This window comes from Vipera berus (assembly GCF_964194415.1).
Source record: "Vipera berus genome assembly, chromosome: 1".
Classification (NCBI taxonomy): domain Eukaryota; kingdom Metazoa; phylum Chordata; class Lepidosauria; order Squamata; family Viperidae; genus Vipera; species Vipera berus.
In genome coordinates this window covers 34,616,734-34,643,056 of record NC_138202.1, presented here as the reverse complement: position 1 = coordinate 34,643,056, position 26,323 = coordinate 34,616,734, and the positions used below count along the sequence as shown (strand labels likewise).

The following is a 26,323-nucleotide window of genomic DNA, read 5'->3' as shown; positions in this document are numbered from 1 at the left end:
AAAGCAAAAACATTCGGTTGCTGGAATTCTCTATTCAAGTCTATAAAACTTTCCTAAACCTTTGAAGAGGCCTGGCCTTCAAAACAGCTCAGACAGGGATTGGAAGCATCCCATCCAACAGGAATGCCAGGTAGCAAGCAAACAAATTAGCTACTCTAAAGGAACATATCTACAGCTGCATAAGTCTCCATTCCAGGCTCAGATGTTGAAGAGAGAAATTGTAAAAGGAGATGTTTGCTACTGCCTTTATTTCATTGTTTTATTTACTTCTTTAGCCGTTATAATTTGATTTCATAATTTGACAGACTGGAGCTACAGGGGAGACTGTACAACATTTGTTTTAAAACCCTATCCCTGAGAGTTTAAAAGAGATGGTGTGAATTAATTAATTCAGTTTTCTTATTCCTTTGTCCATAATGGCCTTCTGACACTTGCAACTGCATGTCTGCTTCCCACCTCTCTGCATAAAGGGCTCACAGTACAAGTATCATGTAGAAAGGCAGAGCTCGCTTCAGCATCTTTTAGTTTCCACTAGATGGCGCTTGTGTGTTTTCCCCAGATGGTCCTCCAATATACATGTATGGGTAGAATCTCTGCAAAGAGCTTGTGACTGCAGCCGCAATTCTCTGTGTATTTGCTACCAGAAGAGATTCAAGAAGCCTGTAAACAGGGCACTTATAGGTCTGGTTTCAGTCGCTCTCTCTCAGTGCATATGCGTATGTGTATGAAGGTATGCAGAGCTAATTTGTACATAAGAATGTACAAATCTGAATGTACATAAGAATCTGACCTCGGTAGATCTAAGGCAAGGCTCTCAGTTGCAACCTTACTCTTTTCATCCCTAGACTGCAACACACTGCACAAGTTTGTGCTAAAAATAAACCTTTCAAAAAAAAAAGCTGAAATGTTTCTGATCCAGCTCCACACTGCACTGATGGGCATACCTCATACAATCCTTTGCGGTCAGAATAATATAGAGATAAAATTCTCTGGGGCATAAAAAAGTTCAGCCCTGAATTAAGGGCTGCTCAAGACTTTCTACTGTCTGGGAATATAAGTTGTAGGCAAAATAATATTCTGTTCAACAACAAGCAGTAGATATAAAACCATCTTGGAATTAGGGCTTTCTTGCCAGAGCCCCAATGTGGAGATAGGTAGACAACATTTGGGGGAGATTAATGGTTTGTGACAAAGCAACTGCTATCAAAAAAATACACTTTTGGTAAAACTGTTAGGGCAGTGTTTATCTACAAGAGCTCCTGTATTTTAGTACACTAGAAGGCAAACATTATCATTAGGAATTCAGTTTTTTATTGCCCCAATGAACTTCTCAGCAGGACTACTGGATGGAAAAATCCCATCCATTCTGTGTTCCTCCTTACATCTCTTTACTCAAGCTTCTTTCTTCTATTGGATTTGAGTCTTCATTGGCCACTGATAGAATAATGCCAGGTAAGAGTGTTATGTATTGGGCTCAATTGTAATGCCACAAGGTTAGCTGGAGCAGCTAACAGCTCTCCAGCAACCCAGACTCCAGGTCTCCAGTGCTGCTATTGGCTGTCCTTAGGCGGCAATGGTTGCTTTAAACCTATTGGCTGCTGCCTAGGGGCTAGGCTATAAATTACTGCTAGTTGCAGCCCAATTCTCAATTCAGATCCTGCAAGCAATAAACCATGAGCTTTCCTGAACTCACTTGCCTCATCTTCTTTCCTGCGCGAAGAACCTGCGACATAACAAAGAGAACAAATGAACGGAGTTAATAGATTGGGAAACAATTCAGAACCTGTTCCTTGAACACTTTGGAGAAAGGGGCATTTTTTTAAAATTAGAGGGCCTATCCCAACTTTATAATTGGAACAAACTCTTATTTTCAAAGATAGGTCAACTGAAGTTTATGATTAGAGTCTATTTCAATAGTGGAAAAGGAAGGAGATTCACCCATCAAGAAACTGAAGCTTTTGATTTGTGAGGCAACAACACGTTCCCTGTGGTGCCATAAGGATAGGATTTTGAAGTTAAACTAGGCTCCACCCAGATGAATGGGTAAAAGGGTAGTAAGCCCCAGTTAAGACTGGCTTGTGTTTTAAAGTTACTGAACTAATGTACATTAATATCTAAGGCAGGAATCAATCTAACATTGGATAGATAGAGCCACAGTAAATAGAACAGTGATACTGCATAGCTACATGCTATAAAGTTCACACTACATACTTTGGTGAGTTTCCTATCTCAAAATGATGGAAGTTATGCCACATGTTTTCAACATTGGTAGTCAAAAGGAAATCCAAAGGTTACAAAATACAAAAGGGACCAGGGGCCAAGCTGGGCCTGGGATCATTGACTGCTCACACATGATCAAAAAAGAAAGGGCTTAAAAGCAAAACTTATAGTATGAGCTTGATAGAATCACAAATAAAAAACTATTCCAAAAGTTAACAGCTCTTCTTTTCATAATCTGTAAATTCTTAACAATCCAGGATTACTATTATTTGGAAGCTGGATATGTTGCAAGACCTTGTTTCCCAAAAGCTACACAAAGGGGGCAGGCAGTTAAAATAATGGCAGACTTTTCCATATGCTTATCAGGAAATGGAGCGAGTGGGCACAACAATCCAACAATCTCTTTATTAATCAAAACAGTTTCAGGGGAAAAAATCTTACATATTTGTTACTGTGTGGCAGAGGTTGTGTGAACTGGTCTTTATAACTGCTTTTCTATGAAATCAAAGACATTCACTATTTAATATGCAGTCCATCAAAGCCACTGTGTGAACAGCACACAGCCTTTCAATGTGCAGTAAGGACTCCCCAAATCCAACCTTTTCTATAGCTTGGCATCTGATTATGGGGAATAAGATTCTGAATAATGAATGGCCTTGAAAAATGTTGGGTACTTATTAAGACACTGGAATTGTCACATCCAACCCCCTGGGTGTGGGGTGGTTAAGAAAAACAATTTGTGCTTGCTATATAATTATCCACAAAAAAGAATGACAATTGAGAGTGGCGGAGGAAAGTCTCAAAGAAGTGCCAGTATAGCATAGCAAGCAGAGGAACAAAATTTTGCAGTGTCGGCTAGGCTCTAAAGGAGAAAGAGGCCGTTGCCTCAGGCAGCAGATACTGTAGTAGAGGGCAGAGATGGAAGTCTCCTATCTCTTCTGAGATTCTTCCTTGTTCTGTTGCAAGCCAGCAGTATGAATACTAGACATCTCCTGAGCTCCCTAAAAAGCCTTATGCCTCTGATGTGATGGAGGCCACAATTTTATGGCCAGGATTGGAGAAAGTTCGATCAGCTTCAAGATATGGACTGAGGAGGAGCTGCCCTCTTGTCTTTTGAACCTTAGATGAAAATTTTGTTGTTACTTTGAGACAACTGATGGTGCAATAAGAACAAGTAATGCTTGCTTAACATGCATTTATGTATCTATAAATCAAATGTTATAATATATTACAGATTCTGTGTGGCAAGTCATCAAGGGATGGACTTTACTAGTAAAAAAATAATAATAATTTGTACCTTCTGACTATTTGGATCCATATGAAGTAGCAACCCTAATAATTTGTAAACCTTATTTTGGATGACATACTGCTTTGATTATTAACTAAGTTTAAAACTTTTTGTAAAAGCATTTAGCTAACAAAAGGAGGTGGACGCTGTGGCCATTGAAAACATTCAAAATCCTGTCTTTAAAATGTCAGGGTCCTCCATTTGTTTGATGGTGCAATAAGAACAAGTAATGCTTGCTTAACATGCATTTATGTATCTATAAATCAAATGTCATAATATATTACAGATTCTGTGTGGCAAGTCATCAAGGGATGGACTTTACTAGTAAAAAAAATAATAATAATTTGTACCTTCTGACTATTTGGATCCATATGAAGTAGCAACCCTAATAATTTGTAAGCCTGATTTTGGATGACATACTGCTTTGATTATTAACTAAGTTTAAAACTTTTTTGTAAAAAGCATTTAGCTAACAAAAGGAGGTGGACATTGAAAACATTCAAAATCCTGTCTTTAAAATGTCAGGGTCCTCCATGTTTGTTTATGCTTTGCCCATTCATTTGCTAGACTGGATCACAAAGCATTCTTTGTAGTGCAGGGCAGAGAAAGGGAATTACCAATTCAGGACTGATTTTCCCTACCAATCCCCAGCAAGAACAAAGGATTCTTTTCAGCATTAGCTGTTCTTTCCAAATATCCACCCCAAAAGACAAGCTCTTTTATGTCTAAATGGGAATTCACAAGGCAAAGAAGAAAAGGATAGCAAAGAACTGGGGCTTTGAAGTTCAAATGGATTTCCCTTCCTAAGAGCAATGTTTTTAAAACATGGTTTTATAATTGTAGCCTTTTATAGTTACATATTTATAAGGCAAATATGCTTGTACACATTTACAACCCAAATAATTCTGTAAATTGGGGATAAAAGTTACTGATACAACGTAACAGCTGTTAGGATTGGAGAGGGACAGATAATATCACGTCTGGGGAAAAACAGAGTCCTGAGACCTTGGGCTAGCAAATTATCTTGATATTTTTCCCGTGATACGGCCTCTCTCGTTTTGTATGTATCACTCCCCCTAATAACTCTGTAGTGAGCATTGACAAGGTTGTACACAAAATGGAGGCACACTAAAAAACAAGAGATATCAGAGAGGCAGTATCAATAGGCAAAAAATGTAAGGAAAATAAAGGCAATATCTAACAGTAGAAATGTCTTCTTTTGGGGAAAAAGTACAGTACTATACCATGCTGTACCTCTTTAAACTGTTGCATGCAAATAAAATGGAATTTCAACATGCTGTAGTTTCACTAGGTTGAAATGGATGGGATCACAAAATAGAGAAATCCTACAGGTATGAATATTTGAGTTTGTCAGTGCAAACTCAGTCTAGGAATGCAAACTCAGTCTAGGGGTTTTTCAGATGTGGCTGGAATAATTCTGTTTGTCCCCGACTGCTGTGTGACATTTCAAGTCAATTAGACAAATCTGCAAATTCAGGTCTGAGACAGCCTTTAACTGCATACTTTATGGCTATAAACCTCTTCTAATTTATCTTTCTTTCTCCACCCCATTCTTTCTTGAATAAATTCTGCAGAATTTACACAATTTTTTTGTTTTGTTTTTTGGCTACAAAATATCTTTATCTCTTTTCCTGAAAGAAAACATGTTATTTAAAACCTTGTTGAAAAAACATATTCCATAAAAGAAACCACCTGGGTAGGATATATTTCTAACAGCTCAGCTTAGTCCCATGATAGTCTAATATTTAGACAAACAGAAAATGTACATTTTTCCATCCTTTATTTTATGAATTAGATATTATTTTGACCACTGCTATATATTCCTTTTGGGGAACGAATGCACTGAATTTCTGCTTGTATTCAAACCCATCATTACTATACAAATAATTTATTTACTATATGTCCATTATGTCTGTAACTTTATCTCTGTAGCTCTTCCAGCAATCATAGTCACATAAAAATTGTGACTGTACACAGTAAATGAGATGTTAAATTTGTTAGTGATAATGATTAAAAGTTCAGGAAAGAAAGTGCAAAGACGAAATCACTTGCTTCAGTTGCTGGAGGCTTATACCTTTTATACAATGAACACTTGAGTTATTTTTATGAATAGTTGACCTAGATTTTCAGCTTGAATGAAAATGTCCACCTACAGTTCAGTAAAGTCAGAAAAGCTTATGTTCCTTAAAAGCTTTTAAACTCAAAATGAAAAGCAAACCTCAATGACAAATGAGACAAGCAATGTCATACACAAAAATTTAAATAGGCAATTTATACAAAGGCATCCCATTTCAGGCTTCATTCTTCTTAAAATGAAAATGCTATTTGTCTCACTTACAAGATCACTGAAAAATTAGCGAAGTTGTTGATGGAAGACATTTTGCAATCAAAACAGATAAAACAGTCATGATTATAGTTATCACATAATCTTAAAGAAGGGCATGACAAGACTTGATCTCATAAGTTTCTTTATTCAATCCTTGATGTCTTAAAAAGGACAGGAAAAAATACCTCTTTGAGACCCTGTAAAGATTCTTATTTATTATCTTTATAGCCTTTTTTTCTTATATAAACTCTAGACCAGGGGTCGGCAACCTTAAACACTCAAAGAGCCACTTGGACCTGTTTCCCACAGAAAAGAAAACACTGGGAGCCGGAAAATTTGTGTGTGTGCGCAGGGGGGGGGCTTGATTGAAGAGTTTAATTAAAAAGAAATAAGAGGCTGCTGTGCATGAGTTATTTCTCCCTCCCTCTCTCTCTCTCTCCCCCTCTCCCTCCCTCCCTCTCCGATCTTCTGCTCACCTGGCAAGCTGGCTTCACGCTGTTCTCCTACAAGCTGACACACATTCTGATTGGGTTGGCTCTCTCCTGCCCTTGGTCTGCCAGTCCTCTTCCCCCACTAAGTAAGTAAAAGTGTGTGTGTGAGAGAGAGAAAGTGTGTGTGTGTGTGTGTGTGTGTGAGAGAGAGAGAGAGAGAGAGAAGAGAGAGAGAGAGAGAGAGAGAGAGAGAGAGAGAGAGAGAGAGAGAGAGAGAGAGAGAGAGAGAGAGAGAGAGAGAGAGAGAGAGAGAGAGGGAGAGAGAAGGGAAGCACAAGTGCCTCTCTCTGTCTCTGCAAATGGCGGAGGAGGACTGGGAGCCACAGTAGAAGGCTCAAAGAGCCACATGCAGCTCCGGAGCCACGGGTTGCCGACCTGTGCTCTAGACAATATGCCCCCTCATTTTATTATCAAAACAAGAGCTGTAATATAGATTGTGCTAGGCACCTGGTTGAAAGTCATCAATGAATTCCATGGCTGAATGCAAGCTTGAATCTGATCCCAGTTCAACAGCTTATCACAATCTTCCTCAACCTTGGCATACACAAAATGTGCAGATTTTCACCAGCATAATTTTTGCTAAGATTTCTGGAAACTGAAAACCACATAAATGAAAGACACCAAGCTGGAAAAATTTGCCTTAACAGCATGGTACATTTGATAGAAATCGTATAATGAATCCCTAATAGTTGCTTCATGAAGGCAAATCAGCTTCAGTAGGAGCAATTTTTAGTACAACATATACACAATTACCTTATTATTGGGTCAGAACATTGATCCATCTGCTCTACCAATGCAATACTTTGGTTCCTGTCAATCTGAGGCAGGAAACACATGAAAATTGTAGTTCTAAAGCAGGGGTGTCAAACTGCCGGCCCGCAGGCCAGATGCATCATAGCAAAACCACACCCACCCCATTGCCAGCAATGGTAAAAAAGTTACAATACGTCGCAACACGTCACATGATGTTGTGAGTTTGACACCCCTGTTTTAAAGTAAGCTTGGCCTGTATTTTTTTTAACTAAAATATTCAGCAGTGTGCTGCAGCTGCCAAAAAAGCCAACACAGCCCTAGGCTGCATTAACAGAGGGATAGAATCAAGATCACATGAAGTGTTAATACCACTTTACAATGCCTTGGTAAGGCCACACTTGGAATACTGCATCCAGTTTTGGTCACCACGGTGTAAAAAAGATGTTGAGACTCTAGAAAGAGTACAGAGAAGAGCAACAAAGATGATTAGGGGACTAGAGGCTAAAACATATAAGGAACAGTTGCTGGAATTGGGTATGTCTGGTTTAATGAAGAGAAGGACGAGGGGTGACATGACAGCAGTGTTCCAATATCTCAGGGGTTGCCACAAAGAACAGGGAGTCAAGCTATTCTCCAAAGCACCTGAAGGCAGGACAAGAAGCAATGGATGGAAACTAACCAAGAGATGCAACCTAGAACTAAGGAGAAACTTCCTGATACAACAATTAACCAGTGGAACAACCTGTTTCCAGAAGCTGTGAATGCTACAACACTGGAAGTTTTAAAGAAGAGATTGGACAGCCATTTGTCTGAAATGGTATATAGCACGGGTGTCAAACTCGCCACATCACATGATGTGTTACAACATATAGCAACTCTTTTTGCATTGCCGGTAATGGGGTGGGCGCGGCTTCAGTATGATGAAACCGGCCCGCAGGCCAGCAGTTTGACACCCCTAATATAGGGTTTCCTGCCTGAGCAGGGGTTGGACTAGATGACCTCCAAGGTCCCTTCCAGCTTTATGATTATTATTCTTCACTGTTCTAAAATGAAGAAATCCCAGTTGTCTATCCTTGTGACCAAACATCACGTACTACTGCCTTCAGACTCCAACAAAAGTTACTTTCAGCTGTGGGTCACCAAAGAATTAACAACTTTTGAACAAGTTCATTATTTAGCATTAGCATTTTGGGATAAGAACTAGCATCCTGTTCTAACAATTCTAATTAAAGATGAAGAAAATCAAAAGCACATTATTCCTCACACCTCACTCAACCCACAAAACATGGCAAGAGCCCTACTGGATTGGACCGAAGACCAATTAATATATTGTTTCATGGAGTACACAACCAGAGCCTCTAGAAATCACACAAATAGCCCACAAACAATACAAATACTGTGGAATCCTGGTGATGTTATCTAGTCAAGTAATCAATGTCTGCAAGTAAACAACCACGCTCAGGGAGCACCAAGGATTCCATAGTTAAAAGAGCCTTGGTGGAGCAGTGGGCTAATGCCTCCTTAAGTAAAACCATCTGCCTGCAATTAGTGCAGGTTCGCATCCCACCAGGCTCAAGGTTGACTCAGCCTTCCATCCTTCCGAGGTAGGTAAAATGAGGACCCAGATTGTTGGGGGCAATAAGCTTTGTAATAATGCCGCTTGGGGGGGGTGTGAAAGCCCTAATAAGCAGGCATATACATAGAATGAAGGCTACTGCTAAGCTTGTAAGCCGCCCTGAGTCTTCAGAGAAGGGCGGGATATAAATGGAATTTTTTTTAAAAAAGTTCAACCCTGAGCTATATATATCTCTGTTGTGACTCAGGGCCAGCCTGTGGGTCCGACAGCCGGCTCCGATGTATCGGATGACTCAGATGAGGGGGAGGAGGGAAACGAACCGGCTGATGATGGTTTGGAGGCTTTGCAGAGCCCTCAGCCGGGGACCTCTTCTCAGCTGCGTGAGCCCGAGAGTGCGGAGGAAGATGACCCACAGCTGGCCCTGTTTAAGGACGCCCGACGCAGGAGGCAGTCGAGCAGGAACAAACAAAGAAAGGCTGCGGGACTCCTCGGGAGGAGGCACAGGGAGACCACGCCCTGAGCTCTCTATAAAAGGAGTGTTTGGGGAGGGGCTGGTTGCTGAAAGCAACTTTTCCGCTTGAGAAGACAAGCTCTAGTGTTTTTGTTAACTGCGTAATAAATCTTGGCAGATGCCTTTTAGCCTTGGACGCTCTCCAGTCTCTTCTTTCTGAATAGGGGTTTGCCTTATTACAAGGCCAGAAGAGGGCTGGTTCAGAACAATCTCCTCTTCTATTGGAACAATGCAGATACCCACTCCTGCTTCCCAGGAACTGGTGCATAGGGGACTTCTGGTCCTGGAAGTAATAACAGCTATTATATCTAATTGCCATTGATAGTTTTGTTTGAGAAATAATGCGTTGAATCCCACTTCAAAGCCATTAAGTAGGTGATTATTAAAGATCTCAGCTTCTAATGAGAATAGAGTTTATCCAATAAACAAGGAACCATTTACAGAAAACAAATAACCATAACTGGAAAAACTGGGGAAATATAACACAGACTGGAGCAGGTGAAGAGCCTTAAGGTCCATTCCATAATAGAAAAAATACAAATATAATCTAATTGTTTATTTTTATTTGTGTAACCATCACATATCAAGAAGTAATGAATTCCAAAATCTAACTCTCTGCCATGTGAAAAACTATTTCATTTTTTTCTTAATGGGAATCTCCTCTATGCAGCTTTATCAAAGATTCTGGATTGCAATTTATGAGATGGGGAACTACTTATTTTTGCTCATGTCCTTCCTCTTATTTGCCTTCTTTATAAATTAATATAGACCAAATTCATATTGGCTTGTTCCAAAATAGCTGTTACATAAAAATAGCAATCAAATAAAAATTGTAAAAATATCCTAATTTTTCTTGAAATCATTAGAGTTCATTGTACATCAATTTCTATTGCTGTACTTTGGATTTACAGTGTTATGATTCCTTTTATTACAAAGCAAAGAAAAAGAACTTTTGGTTGAGGGTCAACCCAAGAAACTCAAGTACATTATAAATAATTAATTACACTATAAATTGTCACAGCGTCCTTACAGAAAGTTCTTTCATGACCATTATGTGCATTGGTTTTCTTAATAATATTTGGTAACATACTGCAAAGTAGGGCATAGAACTTTTTATTTTTAGATGCTATTTTAATGCTCTGGATTATTTATATGTGTTAAAGTGTGCTGAATATTATATAGTTTTCACTCCGCAACATCCTCCAAGCTTATCACTTAGTCTTAGAGCAAGTATTTTTAAATGAAAATTAAATTAAAGCAAACTTGTTTTCAGAAGCCTAGGAACATCTTTCACCACGAAATACATTGGTGGGATATTAAAATCAATAATCAATGAAAACATTGGAAAGCTCTGGTAAATCACACTGGGGGGGGAAACCAAGCATTTTTGCTTTTTCTAGGTACCAATCTTTGGAAAGTCCTGTGATTTTTTTAAAGCACCTGAAACAATCCGCTCTAATAAGCCCGATATAGATCTCCTTAGGAAATGTTTCTTACACTGCTTTCTTTTCTTTAATTCCAATGTTTTCAGCAACAATACTGCAACTACAAAGTTACAGAGGGAGATGGTTTGACCATGAGAATTGGATCACAACATAATCTAGGTAAATCCAGATTTCAGGAGGATATAGCGTAATAGAAAAAACAGGGGCAGTCCAAGACACTTTGCTACTGGGGACAAGGTAGCAGCCACTTATGCCCACCCCAAAGCTATACAATCAGCTACATTTCCCAATAGAAGAGTTTGGCGGGCTTTCTAACTAAAAGATCCAGCCCCTATCTAACTGATGGGACAGTAAAATGTTTAGACCAGCAGAAATCCTCCACCCCCCTCCCAATCCTTAGAACGAAGGAAAGGGCTGCAGCCAGGCTCATTTAAAAGTTGACAGTGGGACCCTCTCAAGAAGAAAGGAAATCCTGCAAATGAAACAAAAGTGCAAGTTAAGAACCCCCTCTGGGTCTCTGCAGATGCTTCTCGTAAAACTTCTTCATCAATCTGTATTTTACAGTATTTAGGGAAGCCAATCAAATAGGAGTTCAATACAGGTAGTCTTCAACTTACAACCATAATTGGGACCAGAATTTCATGGGTAAGCAAGGCAGTTGTTAAGTGAATAACATTCAATTTTATGACCTAATTTGCACACTTGTTAAGTGAAGGATGCAGTTGTTAAGCAAATCTGGTTTCCCCCATTGGCTTTGCTTGTTGGAAGCTGGTTGGGAGTCACAAATGGCGATCACATGATCCAAGGATGCTGCACCATCATAAATACATAGTGGTTGCCAAGCACCCAAAATATGATCACATGTCCATGAGGATGCCGTGATGGTTGTAAATGCGAGGACCAGTTGTATATTGGATAGAACAAGGAGCTCCAATCTCTGGGCCACGGCCCACTAGTGGGCTGTGAGGGGATTGCAACTGGGTCTCAGAAACGGCCAGTGAGCATGCCTGCGCACCTGCGCATCCTCACTTGCATGAGTGGCAGGTGCACATGCACACCACTTGCACAAATGTAGCTGTGTGTGTGCGCAGTTGCCAGCTGCTCATGCGGAACCATCCCCTCTACTCCCCCTACCAGTCCACAAAGCAGGAAACATTGGGGAACTCTGGGATAGAAAATGTGCAAAATAAGACAAAAATATGTGTATATTAGAGTTCATACATTCGAGATTGATTACTATGCAAAGGTTGTAGTCCACATTTCTTAATGGAACTCTATTTTTAGAATTTCTTGCACAGTAAAATTATCCTGTCTATCACTAATGGTACTCACAAAGTTCAGTTTCGCTTATTCATTTTCCACTGACTTCCTGAGAGCAACAAACTAGTTACTATAGTAAATGGCACCCTGTTTGCATAGAGCAAGGAAGAGAACATATGAAATGAATAGCACATGAACAGATAGCACTGGCTGAAAGAACACACAAAAACATTTTGCAATTTTTTTCCCAGAGCAAATATTAATCCTTCATAACATTATATACTATTCATTACCTTTAGCAACCTACATGGAGAGCCATTATGATGTAATGAATTTGGACTTTGGCAGCATTTCTGAAGTGGAATAAAATCTACAATGGCTCCTTTACTTTTATTTTACAAATACCGTATATATTTTTTAAAAATCCTCACTGCATCTATATGAAATTCTGCACTTTGTGTTAGTGACGATTTTAGGCTTCTGAACTTTTTAACATGGTCAACTATCTTGAGGTTTTTTTGTGAATGTAAAATCTGGAGGTCACTGAAAAAGGCACAAATGTCAATTATAACAAAAATGAAAACTTAAAGCAAGGTACAAAGTTGGTTTGACATAAGCTGACTTTGTAATAATGCCGCTTGGGGGGGGGGCAAAAGCCCTAATAAGCAGGCATATACATAGAATGAAGGCTATTGCTAAGCACATTTGATTTGTGCTTTAGATTGTAAGCCGCCCTGAGTCTTCGGAGAAGGGCGGGATATAAATGAGATTTTTAAAAAAAATAACACATTCAACTTTAACATTGACCCATAAACTACCAAAATAGAGTTGCCACAAGACACATAAAAGGTAAAGGTAAAGGTTCCCCCGCACATGCGTGCTAGTCGTTTCCGACTCTAGGGGCCGGTGCTCATCTCCGTTTCAAAGCCGAAGAGCCAGCGCTTGTCCGAGGACATCTCCGTGGTCATGTGGCCGGCATGACTAGATGCCAAAGGCACACGGAACGCTGTTACCTTCCCACCGTAGTGGTCCCTATTTTTCTACTTGCATTTTTACATGCTTTTGAACTGCTAGGTTGGCAGAAGCTGGGACGAGTAACAGGCACTCACTCTGCTATGTGGCACTCGGGATTTGACCCGCCAAACACATACAAACACATACAAACCCCCAAATTCAAGCTAACCAGGTTTAGCCTTTTTCCCCCTGCAAATGTAGGTGCTAAATCTTCAACTGCTCTGGTTGAGTGCACAATGTAAACCTAGGCAGGCTCTGCAAGGTTACTGTATCTAAGTTGCACAAAAACAGGTGATCACTAATTGGCACCAAAAAGTTAGGCTTCTTCTGTATCCATTCTACCACCGAGCAGCAGTAAGTAGTATAGATCTGGTATCCCTAATTATAAATACATTCTACATTCTTAGAACAGATGGTGGCCATGGCCAGAAGGACCTTTACACAGTTTCATGTTGTGTGCCTATTGCACCCATTCCTATCCAATGAAAAACTACTCAGTCATTCAAGCCTTAGTCGCCTCCTGTTTGAACAATTGCAAATATGATCTATATGGGGCTGTCCTTGAAGAGTATTTGCAAGCTATGCAAAATGCAGTGGTGCTGACAGATATAGGTGCTAAAGTCCTCTTGTTTCACGAACTGCATTAAGAGCCGTCATGGCACAGTGGTTAGAATGTAGTATTGCAGGCTAACTTCTGCCTACAGCCAGAAGTTCAATCCTGACCAGCTCAAGGTTGACTTAGCCTTCCATCCTTCCAGGGTCAGTAAAATGAAGATTCAGATTGTTGGGAACAATATGCTGACACTGTAAATTTATTAGAAACTGCTGTAAAGCACTGTGGAGCAGTATGTAAGTCAGTAAGTGCTATTGCTATTGCTAACTATTATGTTCCCAGACACAAATCAAGAATGTCTGGTGGACACCTTTAAAGCCCTTCATGAGTTGAAAGCGTGTTAATAATGGGACCATCTCTTCCTATTGGTATCTACCGCTCCTGTTAGCTCCAGCAGAAGCATGCTCAAGCAGTGCTATCTGGCAAACCCAAGAATAGGACCTTTTTTTGCCCTGGGACCTGTTTTTTTGTGCCTTAGACTTACCCCAATCCTACTGGCTCTTTGTGAGGCATTAAAAAGTTGGCTCGGCCATCAAACCTGGGGTCTTAATAGTGTGGTGAACCTGTTTCTTGGCTATATTGATTGAAGAACTCTATGAGTTTCTTGACTGTTACTTTTTTCTATAGATTGTGTTGATTGAGCTTAGAAGCTAAACTCCAGTTTTGCTCCTGGAGTTACAAACATCTCAGGCTTCTCCATTATCATTTCGCTCATTTGCTATATGTATCATCCTTACAGCCCTTGAGATGAACCTTATACTATCTGGACAATTCATAGCAGAAGCACACTGAAGGTTTTTTTGAGAAAGATAGGATATCATCAACAAAATGCTTTGCAAAAAAAATCCCTTAATTTAAGAGAAGAAAGCATTTGCAGCAGTGAATAACACTGAAATGCTAGCCCATGTATGATATGCCATATGCTAAATAAATAAATAGATGAATGAATGACAAGTCAGTGAAATAAAAGTAGCTTAGAATAGGCACAACGGATGTGGCCATTATTAGAGCATCTTACAGTTTGCAAGGAATTTTACCTTCTTATCATAGCAGTGGTCTGGTCTGGCATTCAGACCCTGATTAACTGCACAATTATACAGCTATAGTAGAGTAATGGGACGTAAAGGAAACTGAATTTGTTTGCTTCTTATTCATGGTTTAAGGTCTTCCTGTGGCAATCAGGTTCAAGGAAATTATAAAAAATACTAGGAGCAATGAAAGCAATTTGCTGCTTAGCCAATTTCTTATCAGAATAACTTTTTCCTTCCTAAGAAAAATCAAGTAGCAAGTATATGCACCCATGTTTTCACATTGTAGTTCTTCCCCTGGTGTTTTTAAATTGTGATCTTAGAAAGAATTCCGTAACTATGTAAGGATGGGTGATAAAATAGCTTCTTCATCAAGACAGAAGAAAGGGACAAGAGAAGTGAATAGATAAAATGCTTATTCAGCCTGGGCATTAGCCAATAGACATTCGCTCATTGAACTAGCTCTGTTTAATTCTAATTAACTGTATTTGCTGGAGCTTTTCCAAACCACATTTTAAGAGCAAAACAGCTTACAAAATCTTCTAGACTCAAGATATTAGAACATGAATTTGTATCATAAGCAGACCATATTACTGCTTTCATGACCCTGATAAGCTATCAACTGCATGCAGAGAGAAGTCATAAGGAACACGCTATTGGTTAAAACCAAAGGTCTATCTAGTTACCACAGATGTAAGCAACGCCTGACCCTTGGGTTACTCTTTCTGTAGTCCTAGAATTAAAATTCAAGGTTAGTGCCTAGGGACATCAGGGTACCTATTAACATTTTTCTTGTCATTTTATTTAGCCCATTTGTTTATATGACAAAATATTTTAATGGGAAGCTGGTATACTGAAAAGCAGAAGCACTCAAAGGGTCCCTTAAGCTTTCTTGGAAAGTAAAAGTTAACAGGTAATTGCACCCCAATATTTTGTTTGGAAGTGTGCTTACCTGACCAGAAAAAAGATACAAATAAACAGTATAGTGTTACAAATTGTCCTGCAGATGAGCTATACAGATGGCAGATAATGTTCTGGAAAAAGTGTGTTTTATAAGCAGTTATGTTCCTCATCTACAAGTATTACCAGCCACCAGAGAATCCACTTGTTCTTAGAAATGTCTCCCTAAATCTAATATGCTTCCCTAACTCAGAAACAGTCCCAGAAGTTCTACCTACCTTTCTGAAACATCAATCTGATGAGTTAAGAGCACCGAGGATATAATGATTTGGATTAAGCAATAAATTTATCTCATCCCTCTTCCACGTCAATCCTATTCCCTTATATATTATATAGGCTGTCCAGAGTCTGGTTGATTTCAGGTGACAGACAAATCTCATAAATAGAACAACAATTTGAAGCATGATTGCTGGGTAGAAGTAGAGATAAAGGCAAGGATTATCCCCATCCCAGTGACCAGGATATAAAAAGTAGGGTGCATAATTTAATGGGTCTGTTATGGCTTTGCCCTTTTGGGCAGCTCCAGATTAATTCTGTGTGAATATTGTCCCTAATCCTTAAGGCTTCCCGTCAAATAAGTTAGCGACACTACCCTTCTTTTCTTGCAGTGCTGAGACAAGCAGTTCCAAAAACCTCAAAGAGGACATGAAAACAAAAATTGGTACTTGTGCTCAAGGAAATAGTTATAGGGAAAGATAAAAGCTCCATTAATCTACCCTGATTAGTAATCATTATTGAAAATCTCCACTATTATTATCTGACAAACCCCAACCCTTTTAAATTTTCTTACGCTAATGCCCATCAATACATACCACAGCAACAGTGCTTCAAGAGGTATGTAATGTACATCAAAATATGTTATCTGTTGGGCCTTTTTTAGATTAGGCTCCAAAACTGAATACTTTGTATCTGTATCTGTAATTATTGTTCATATTTCCAAGATGTCCATATGCTGCTAGAAATACTAACTTTCATATGGATATAAGGTAGAAATTGCCTTAAAGAGTGAAACTGAACATTCATTTTGCTTAAGCATCCCCTTTTCTACCAAAAACCAGAGGTTCTTGTGATGCTCAAAACAAAATGAGATTGAGAGTCTGAGCACCTCATAACCAGAAATACACAGTTGTCACTTATAGGTTTTATTTTAACCTCTCCTTTATTAACCATTAAAAGACCTATTCCAATTTCCACCAATTTGCTGAATCCTCTAAAATATTAGGCTAGAAATATACTGCTCAAAAAAATAAAGGGAACACTTAAACAACACAATGTACTGTATTTAATAGCAGGATGTCTTATTTTCTGTTCCCTTTATTTTTTTGAGCAGTGTATATTTTACAGCATATCCACTTAACAAATAAACAACTAAAATCCAAATTTCAGTATTTATTGCAGAACTCCCCATTCTTGGACCTACAGTCTACACAGTCCTCAAACCGTGAGAATTTTAGTTTTAGATTTAGCTTTCCCAGGAGTTTTAGTTCCAATATATCCAGAGGATTATCAGTCTGGAGAAAGCTCATTTATTGGAACTGAACGTTGGAAAATAATTTGCTAGAGCCAGAGAAAAATATTTGAGTAACAAACTGTTAAAGCATCCAAAGAATTTGAAAGATATTGTTCCAATCACATGACTTACGGTTATTATGAAAGAGTCCTGCATTTCCACTCTGCCCTGCAGTAGCCAAATTCAACAAACCTTTCTTCCCCAAAGCCTCACAGATCTCAACAAAAGGAGATTATGAGGTAGGATGTGAAGCAGTTTTCTTCTTATGCAAAGAAAACATTATTTTTAGGAAAAACAAACTGCAAAAACTAAAAAGGACAGAGAAAGATATCATACTGAGAATAATGCTTTAAGCTGAGACCAACTAACAGGGTTAAAACATCTTGCATATCTTGGGACTGACTGGAAAATATTCTTCCCGATTTATTTCTTAAACACTGTCTTCCATCTTTCCTCTTCACATATGTTTTTCAACTAAACCTTTGTCTTTAAAGTAGTTATTGCATCTGTGGATAGCAATATATTTAGCATTCTTGTTTAAAGCACCAATAAGCATTTTACAGTGACTAGCAAAATGTCAGTCATTGTGATACATAGAGAAGGGCAGGCACATTAAAAAGATCAGGCTGGAGGAAGAAGAATGCAGCACTCATGCTGCAAACCACTGGGATTCTCTCAGGAAAAGCTAGATTATTCAGCAACAAAGATAGGAACAATATTTTAGATTTACAACTTACTATGATCATACCCTTCAAAACATCCCAGATGAAATCAAGAACATTCTTAATGTCTTAAACCATGTCTGTTTGTCTCTGATACACATATACAGAAGCACACAGTTACTGCTGCAGAATCCTTTGCCTGCTATTTCAATATTCTCTTGAAGAAAATAGAGTTATAAATTTGATTGCATTAAGGCATCCTCCCTCTTTAAGGCTCATCTTCAATGCTGACATCAATATTACCTCATCTTTGTCTGTATAAAGGGAAACCACTTTCAGATCTTTCCCTTCCATTTCAAAGTCCAACTGTTAAATGGATTGTTTTAATTATTGACTGAGATTATCAATCTTTCCAACACAGAGGTGCTTTTCAACTCTGCCAGGCTTATTATCCCTACCCCAACACCCACTCCAGCGATGTGCAGAATCCAATCCTACAAATGCAGTCATTAAAAAAACAATCAAGACACAAAAACCTTTATAGTATAATATAGTACATTAACAAATATATATTGGTACATGAATGGCAGGCAGTTCACTCCACTGAGACCCCAGCATGTATAGAAATTATTTTTTCTTCTCCAACAGCCCGCCTCCCACTTAGCCCCAGAGGTTTCCACTATAAAAGTAATATGCTGTTAACATCAATATTTTAATCTCAAATTTTCAACTGTGCTTACAATAATCTCATAATACTCTGTCAGTGGAAACATATTCTTTTAATGGAAAAAATAGCATTTGTAAACATTGTAGTGATGAAAAAATACAGAATTTTCAGTGTGCCTAGCTTCTGGGCAAGTAACATTGACAGTACAATCTTGGACTAGTCCTGCTTCCTAAGCCTAATTGGTCTCCTATATATGCAGTCCAGAAAAACGGGGTGAAGCCATGGGGCCATATATATCCACCTTAGGACTTTGTACGAAAAGCAAGAATACACATAATAAATAATATAAGATTTTTAAAACTGGCATTACAATACATTCTATAATGATTGTATTTTTAATACAATCCTTTACAAAAAGCTAGTGTCTCAAAACAGGAATCATGTCATTTTCTATTTTTTAGATAACTGACAAGATAGAATTGGCCAGCAGACTTATTTCTTATAGATGAATGTTCTGATATGGAGCAATATAAACATTTTAGGACTCTTTAGCAGTTTATTAGTTGTTAATGAAAGCTGACTGTTTATGTCACAACAATGTTAAATCCTATTTCATTTTTTCATGCAGCATTCAAATCAGAGTAGAATTCTCCTTTGGCACCATATAGCAAAATAATATTGGTAGGACTACATTTCCTTCTCTGTTGTAATTCATTAAACAGAAGTGTTGCATTAGGAAGTGAAGGAGAAATGCTATACTCTGGCAGCTTTCTAAGCAAACCGGTTTTCCTATGTTTCTCCGTAGATATATTACTGATACAACACTAATCTTATTTTTGGAAGGCACTTAAGAAATGGTTTCAAGACGTCACATGAAATATTTTGCCACATTTTAACTATATGCAAAGTACTCTGTTAAATATTTTTAATTGAATGTTTTAACCTCTCATGTTTCAAACAGCATCATATACAAATTTGATTAACTACAGTTAGCTGTCATTAAAAACTTGCTGTTTAGCAGACTGAAAAAAGAAACCTATCTAGGGCAGTAGCCATCAACTCCTTATCAGTCAACTGCACTGAAAGAGAAAACATATTTGTTCTTTAGCAATCAAAAAGGCTGGCTCAGCTTTTTCACCAGCCCTGTTTCATGTGACATCCAGAATGGCCAGATCGGTTGTATTTTTCCTTTTGTCCCCAAGACAAAAAGGAACATGCTTCTATTGTAATAATGCCTTTTTATATTCTTTCCATCCTTCCAAACAAAAAAATTGCATGAGATTTAACACAGTAATTTCTTTCTCTCAAATGTCTGGATTTGGGGAGAAGAAACACCAGAAATACTTTAATTTTTTGTTGGTTTTATATATATATTAATTGTTGTCCAAAAGCATTGTGGTGTCCGAAACATGCATTCCACACAAACATGCCTACCACTACAGCGGAGTTTTTTCTTCTTTTCTTTTTTTCATAGGCCAAGATTAAAACAATCAAGAGCAACTCAGAATCCACCAGAAGAATCTGGCTTAATCATATTCTATAGTTAAATCAAGTTAAAATACAGATTGGAACACCTTCAAAACAAAATAGTGCTTATGCAAAAGAATAAGTAAGCACAAATGCTATATCAGGAACCAATCAATCAATAACCAGTGGGAATAATTTAGCTGCTCAAGATACTTTACTGAATTGCATGATTTATCACATAAACCACAATGCCCTGAGAACCACAACCACATAAGGACAACATTATGACTAGGCTTAATCGCTGACATGAAGGTATGCCTTCTTAAAAACTTGTTAAGTTCTTCTCCTATCTGAGCAGAAACAAAAAGACTTTAAAAATTCAGGCAGCATTAATCAACTCTTCAATATCTGTATTTGCTTATACAACTAGAGGGATTTAAATTATTTTTAAAAAGTAGTTGTACTATATGTAAGAAATAACTACATTTCTACAGAAATAGAGCACAACAATGATGAAAACTGTCCTGAATGCAATTGGGTCAATATAAAAGGTGAAAAAATACATTGCCATGGGTGTATAATATAGGCCACCCAACCAAACAGAAGAAATAGAGGAACTTTTTGCTAACAGTTAATTAAGGTATGTAGGAAGACCTCCAAGGTCCCTTCCAGCTCTATTGTATTCCATTCCATTCCATTCCATTCTATTCTATTCTATTCTATTCTATTCTAGGAGAGAAGCAACCTAGAACTAAGGAGAAATTTCCTGTTAGAATAATTAATCAGTGAAACAACTTGCCTCCAGAAGTTTTGAATGCTCCAACAGTGTAGGTTTTTAAGAGATTGGACCACCATTTGTCTGAAATGGTATAGGGCAGGCATGTCAAACAGCCAGCCCATGGGCCAGATGCATCATACTGAAAGCACGCTCACCCCATTGCCAGCAATGGGGAAAAAGTCGTGATACATCATGCGACGTCATGTGAAGTCGCGAGTTTGACATGCCTGGTATAGGGTTTTCCTGCCTGAGCAGGGCGTTGGACTAGAACAGGGCTTTTCAACCAGTGGTACGGGTACCACCTGTGGTACCTTGGCACCTGGCAGGTGGTACGCGACCATCCTAGAAAAGTGGTAGCGGGGGAGGGGAATGAGTTGAACCGGTGGCAGTACCACAAAAACCTGAGCGAGAGATGGCTGGAGTTGCAGGGCTGTCAGGGCTCAGCGGAAGTGCCAGGATCTGCCCTTCTTTGGGGCTGTCAGGGCTCAGCGGAAGCTCCAGGATCAGCGCCAGGCTCCAGCTGGAGCTCGGCACTGATCCTGGCGCTTCTGCTGAGCCCAGAAGAAGCGCCAATCAGCTGGAATGTTGCAGCATCTCCAGGGTCTTGTGATTTACATTCAGATGCTTGGAAACTGATTCATATTAATGATGGTCACAGTGTACCAGGGTCATGTGAAGTGACCAAAACCTGCTGCAACCACCCAGCAGACAGGGGGAATAAAAACCAACCCAACTCACCCTACCCCTGTTGCCAATCCTCAATAGAAATGCTCACAACAATGAAAACCTCGGACAGGAGGAAGAATGTCGTCAGGCGGGCAGGCAGGTGTCTTGTTCGGTTGTGGCTTGGGGGGCACTTTTTCAGTGGCATTTTAACTTTCAACAGTCACTAAGCGAACTGTTGTAAGTCGAGGACTACCTGTACTTCATCACTTTTTTCTTTTCTTTTGGGGGGGGGGTGTCATCAGGTTTTTGACACCTTGCTAGGCGACGGATGGTACTGGGATGTTGCCATATCCTAAAAGTGGTACAATGGGTGAAAAGGTTGAAAAGCCCTGGACTAGAAGACCTCCAAGGTCCCTTCCAAGTCTGTTATTCTGTTAACTTTGTGAATGGTTTTCTTCAATAATACAGTTATCACTATCTTTTCTCTATTTCATTTAACTCTGATTTCATTATTTATAAATCCCTCTCAAACAGATGTTTATTAGTAGCTCAATATTTCATGCTCTTAATGAAATGAGATAAAGTCCATAAATGTTATTTTATACTAGGTTTTGCTTCATAATCCTTATATTGTTTACATTAGGAATGTTTTTCAAATATTAAAAGAGAGTACAATATTGCAATGAAATATTCGCCATTATGTAGAATCATTTTATTTGCATGATGATTGCTTTGAGTATTAATGTAAACCGCCTTGAGTCTTTCCAATTAGGCAGCTATAGAAGTCTAATGAATAAATAAAATGTTATATCATATTATTTATTTATTTATTATTTATTGATGGGATTTATATCCCGCCCTATCTCCTGAAGGACTCAGGGCGGCTCACAATAAAACATATAATAAGTGCATAAATCAAGATAAATGAAATTGAGAACATCAGTGCAATAAAAAATTAGAGAATTTAAAAATGAATTAAAAATACTAAATATAAATTAATTAAGATGCCTGTCAGTCTAGGTCAGCTTGGTGGAACAGGTGTGTTTTGAGGCCGCGGCGAAAGGATTGGAGGTTTTGGGCTATCCGAAGCTCAGGGGGGAGCTGATTCCATAGGGTTGGTGCTCCCACAGAGAAGGCCCTCCCCCTGGGGGTCGCCAGCCGACATTGCCTAGCTGACGGTACCCTGAGGAGGCCTTCTCTGTGTGAGCGTACTGGACGATGGGAATTTGTTCCCGGCAGCAGATGGTCCTGCAAGTATCCCGGACCTAAGCCATGTAGGGCTTTAAAGGTAAGTACCAGCACCTTAAATCTCACCCGGAGGGCAACTGGTAGCCAATGCAGCTCCCGCAGGAGGGGTGTAATATGGGAGTATCGGGAAGCTCCCATCACAACCCGCGCAGCTGCATTCTGCACCAGCTGAAGCCTCCGGGTGGTCTTTAAGGGCAGCCCCATGTAGAGAGCATTACAGTAATCAATACGGGAGGTAACGAGTGCGTGGGTGACTGTACGTAGGGCATCTCGGTCCAAAAAGGGGCGTAATTGGTATATAAGACGAATCTGGGCAAATGCCCCCCTAGCCACGGTTCCCATGTGATCTTCAAAACTGAGTCGTGAATCTAGGAGGACGCCCAGATTGCGTGCTTTATCAATGGGAGGTAACATCTCTCCTCCTATAGTCAGAGATGGAACCTCTTGGACTAAACGAGATGACGGTATGTACAGCCACTCAGTCTTGGCCGGGTTGAGTCGAAGCCTGTTTTCTCCCATCCAAATCTGTACCGCTTCCAGACAACGGGACATCACATCGAGGGCATCACTGGGTTGGTTCGGGGTGGAGATGAATAGCTGGGTATCATCAGCATATTGATGATATTTCACCCCGAAGCTACGGATGATCTCTCCCAGCGGCTTCATATAGATGTTGAACAGGAGGGGCGAGAGCACCGAACCCTGAGGCACTCCACAATTAAGAGGCCTAGGGCTTGACCTCTGCCCTCCTGCCAACACCGTCTGCGAACGGTCCGAGAGGTAGGAGGAGAACCAACGCAGAACGGTGCCTCCCACTCCCAGCCCCTCAAGACGACGCAGTAAGATACCATGGTCGATGGTATCAAAAGCCGCTGATAGATCTAATAGGACCAGGACAGAAGAATAACCTCTATCTCGGGCCCGCCAGAGATCATTCACCAGCGCGACCAATGCCGTCTCCGTGCTGTGCCCCGGTCTGAAACCCGATTGGTACGGATCTAGATATTCAGCTTCCTCCAGGTTCAAAGGGAGCTGTCGTGCCACCACACTCTCAACGACCTTCGCAAGGAAGCGAAGGTTGGAGACAGGACGGAAGTTGTTTAAAACAGCTGGGTCCAGTGCCGGTTTCTTGAGGAGGGGCCTTACCACCGCCTCTTTCAAGGCAGCAGGGAAGTACCCTTCACTCAGTGAGGCATTGATAACTGCTAGGAGCCAGCCTCGTGTAACCTCCCGAGAAGCATAGACTAGCCAGGAGGGACACGGGTCCAACAAACATGTGGCGGCACTTAGTTTCCCCATGATCTTGTCCACTTCATCCGGAGTCACAGGATCGAACTCTTCCCAAATGTACTTGGCCAACTTCATCGTTTTCCTCTCGTTAGATACTGCCCAGTCAGAGTCCAGACCAGCCCGAATCTGAGCAATTTTGTCCACCAGATATTTACTAAATTCCTCAGCCCGTCCATGTAGGGGGTCCTCTCCCGTCTCTTGACTTAAAAGGGAGCGGACCACTCTAAATAGGGCGGCCGGGCGATTATCTGCGGACGCAATGAGGGTGGTGAAGTAGGCGCGCTTTGCCACCCTCATTGCATTATGGTAAACCTTCTGAAAGATAATTAATTATTTGGTTTGCTAAAATGCCAGTTTAGAATTTAAAAATTCCATGCATACTCTGGATATTTTTGAATATTAGGAAATACTGGTATCACCTTCAGAAAGGCAGGAATCAATTTTTACTTAGAAGCAATACAAATAACAGTTCAGAATAACATGAAATTACAATTAAAATAATTGTTAAGTGCTGGCCTTGGACAATTCAACATAATTTTCCTTGAGCAATATGAGTTAACATACAATTGTTGCATGTTACAAATAGAACCATAAGACAAAAACATACTAACCTATTATCTGAATAAATAACACAACATTCTATGTCAAAGACACAACCCACAGGGAAAAATATTATTTTGAATTGTTTTATGTCATTCCATCCTCAAAACAATTCCCTATTTTTAAGGCCTGTTACAATTTTGGATTGTGTGTGTGGTGGGTGGATTTGGGAAGGGCATTTTAAAATTATTAGCAAATTCCAATAGAAGAAAATAGAGAGCTCTTTTCTTGATTTTAGGCTCTATATTTGTTGTTGTTGTTGTTAGCTGCGAAGTCGTGTCCGACCCATCGCGACCCTATGGACAACGTTCCTCCAGGCCTTCCTGTCCTCTACCATCTTCTGGAGTCCATTTAAGCTCACGCCTACTGCTTCAGTGACTCCATCCAGCCACCTCATTCTCTGTCGTCCCCTTCTTCTATTGCCCTCAATCTTTCCCACCATTAGGCTCTTCTCCAGTGAGTCCTTCCTTCTCATTAGGTGGCCAAAGTATTTGAGTTTTAGCTTCAGGATCTGGCCTTCTAAAGAGCAGTCAGGGTTGATCTCCTCTAGGACTGACTGGTTTGATCGCCTTGCAGTCCAAGGGACTCGTAGGAGTCTTCTCCAGCACCATAGTTCAAAGGCCTCAATTCTTTGGCGCTCAGCCTTTTTTATGGTCCAACTTTCACTGCCATACATTGCAACTGGGAAGACCATAGCCTTGACTATACGCACTTTGGTTGACAGGGTGATATCTCTGCTTTTTAGTGTGCTGTCCAGATTTGCCATGGCTTTCCTCCCGAGGAGCAAGCGTCTTTTAATTTCTTGGCTACAGTCCCCATCTGCAGTGATCTTGGAGCCCAGGAATCTCCAGCACCATAGTTCAAAGGCCTCAATTCTTTGGCGCTCAGCCTTTTTTATGGTCCAACTTTCACTGCCATACATTGCAACTGGGAAGACCATAGCCTTGACTATACGCACTTTGGTTGACAGGGTGATATCTCTGCTTTTTAGTGTGCTGTCCAGATTTGCCATGGCTTTCCTCCCGAGGAGCAAGCGTCTTTTAATTTCTTGGCTACAGTCCCCATCTGCAGTGATCTTGGAGCCCAGGAAAATAAAATCTGTCACTACCTCCATTTCTTCCCCATCTATTTGCCAGGAATTGAGAGGGCCGGATGCCATGATCTTGGTTTTCTTAATGTTAAGTTTCAACCCAAGTTTTGCACTCTCCTTCTTCACCCGCAACAAGAGGCTCTTTAGTTCCTCTTCACTTTCTGCCATTAGAGTGGTATCATCTGCATATCTTAGGTTGTTGATATTTCTTCCGACAATCTTAATTCCAACTTTTGATTCATCAAGCCCTGCCTTTCTCATGATATGCTCTGCATATAAGTTAAATAGGCAGGGCGACAGTATACAGCCTTGCCGGTCTCCTTTCCCAATTTTGAACCAACAGTGATAACAATATAATAATAAAGATATGGGGGAGTTGTAGTAGAAAAGTTCTGATAACTAGGTAAGCTATTTTTATTCACTCTTGAAAAGCTGAATTGAGTTCTCAAATGTATTTATAAAGCAGGCTCAAGAATTAAATTCTCTAATCAATTTGTTCTTAATTATTTTCCGTGTGCTTCCAAACACCTTGTTCTTCCATTGCATTTCACCAAATGCAATGGGAGTACAGGTGAAACTCGAAAAATTAGAATATCGTGCAAAAGTTCATTTATTTCAGTAATGCAACTTAAAAGGGGAAACTAATATATGAGATAGACTCATTACATGCAAAGCAAGATAGTTCAAGCCGTGATTTGTCATAATTGTGATGATTATGGCGTACAGCTCATGAAAACCCCAAATCCACAATCTCAGAAAATTAGAATATTACATGCAATCAATAAAACAAGGAGTGTACATAGAACAATATCAGACCTCTGAAAAGTATAAGCATGCAT

The 26,323-nt window shown here is 39.7% G+C and overlaps 1 long non-coding RNA gene across 2 annotated transcripts in view; it reads right to left on the bottom strand.

The window, feature by feature from the left end:
- The window catches only part of LOC308672833, a 46,861-nt gene that overhangs the window by 18,230 nt on the left and 2,308 nt on the right, over positions 1-26,323 (bottom strand). Inside the window, exon 2 of one of the 2 annotated variants that reach the window (XR_014027525.1) lies at positions 1,694-1,723. The exons of the other annotated variant lie outside the window; for it this stretch is intronic. This is a non-coding gene — a long non-coding RNA (uncharacterized lncRNA). The remainder of the gene's footprint in view (positions 1-1,693; positions 1,724-26,323) is intronic. 2 annotated transcript variants of the gene reach the window in all.